Source organism: Piliocolobus tephrosceles, chromosome 4 (assembly GCF_002776525.5).
Source record: "Piliocolobus tephrosceles isolate RC106 chromosome 4, ASM277652v3, whole genome shotgun sequence".
Classification (NCBI taxonomy): Eukaryota; Metazoa; Chordata; class Mammalia; order Primates; family Cercopithecidae; genus Piliocolobus; species Piliocolobus tephrosceles.
The window spans coordinates 144,103,829-144,105,808 of NC_045437.1; positions in this window are offsets into that span (position 1 = coordinate 144,103,829).

The following is a 1,980-nucleotide window of genomic DNA, read 5'->3' on the forward strand; positions in this document are numbered from 1 at the left end:
GATTAATAAAAAGCAGGAAGGCAGATCAAGAGAAATAAGGAGACATGGTAAGGTGAGTGGGCAATAATGCATGATCTGAAAAATAATAATAATAATACGTGGACTTAGTGAGGTTCACACATCAGGAGCTTCTTTAACAGCCAGGCTATGAGGCACTCAGATGAAGAGCTATGGTTTCCATAACTTAGCAAATACTTATAGTCCAGCCACAGGGGATATAGTGATAAACTCGGCTCAAATGTCACCTCCTCAGAGACGCTTTCTCAAACACCCTTAGTTGCATGAGGACTGCATCACTGTTTAGGCCACTCCTGTATCCCCAGAGCACAGAACATTGTCTGGCTCATAGTAGGTGCTCAAAACTTTTGTTGAATGAATGAACAAATAAACGTGTAAGGAAGTCAGGCACAGCACTTGCCCACAGGAAGCTTACAAGATGAGCAGCATGCCCCTGGGTGTTTGAATGATATATGGAGATACAAGCAGCATCACAGGACTGCTCAGAGGAGTCAGGGAATTAAGAAAAAACTGAGAGCCAGTGAGCCAAGATGTATTAAGAGCAAGCGATCAAACTTAGATTGCAGTGTTAGTTAATAGAGCGTATGTGTCCCTGCCTGATGCATTACCCTCCCTGCAGTAGTTAGCCTTCTGGGACCCTGCCAAGCATGCAGAAAGGTTGACAGCTTACAATCAATACCATGTTCACTGATGCAGGGAGCAACATTATCACATCCAAGATATTGCCCCCACACCCAGGCTGCAGCACTAAATATTCCCTATAACAAGGCAAAGGGAAGTGACAAGAGCTATTATTCTCAACCCTCCCACTTGGAAATAAGAGGTGAGAGAAACCTTCTCCTAGATGTTCTTAGGGGAAGGCAAGACAGTTCCCCAAAGAAATCTTTCAGAGCTGAGCACATGCCTAATACAGCAAGACAGGGATGGGAGAAGACTGGCATTTTCATTTGCCTGGGTGTCCACAATGTTGCAGGGGAAGCTCTGTGGGCAGCTGGGAAACACAACAATAAATTGGAGGGGGATGAACAAAAGGGTCAGTGGGGCTGTGTGCTGAGTGAATGCTGGATTTTATTCTACATGCCCAATTCACTCCAATGAGATAAACCTGACTTCCCCCAGTGTGGCCTTCTTATTTCAGCTTCTCTAACTGTGGCATAATTGAAAGTCATATTTCATCTAGACCATTGGTTTTCTTTTTTTTTTTTTTTTTTTTTTTTATAGAAGATGACTATAGATTTTTTAATAATAGCGAAGAGTATATAATTCACCTAAAATACAATGTAAAAGTTTGGGTTTATGATATTCTGGCAAATCTACATAGTACAATATTATATACAGTAATTAAAATGATTACTCTGTGGCAAATTCAGCAAAATGAATATACAATCCATTTAAGTAATATAATTTTATCAGTGCTGTGATTACAGATATGCAAATATTATGCAAGCATGTAGCAAGATTTTGGAAAGGAACAGGAAAACAGAAATGTTTAATTTGCAGAAGTGATAAAATAGTAGAGGTTTTTTAAAAAAATTCCTTTTTTAGATAGTATTATCATAAAACTGTACTATTAAAAATGATCATGTCTTAGTATGGTTCTAAGATGCAACCCGTGTTGACAACAATTAGCAAAGCTAAAATGCTTCATCTGTATATATACTGCTAAAATCTTATGAAAGCAAACTAGCAAAAGAACACTTTTAAGGAACCATAACAAAATAAAGCAAGACCTGTTACACAGTTTGGGGGTCTTTCAGCATGTAGGAGAAATTATATAAAATACTGAAGATTGTTTCTCCTGGATTTGGATTGCCTATTTGGTTTTTTTTTGTTTGTTTTTTTTTTTTTTTTTTTCTGTCCTTTCTGAAAACATTTGCTAACTTGCCATAGGCCATTTTTACTAGAATTATTTCTTTTTTTTTTTTTTGCTCTAAAAGCCAGTGATTCTATTTTTTTTTTTTT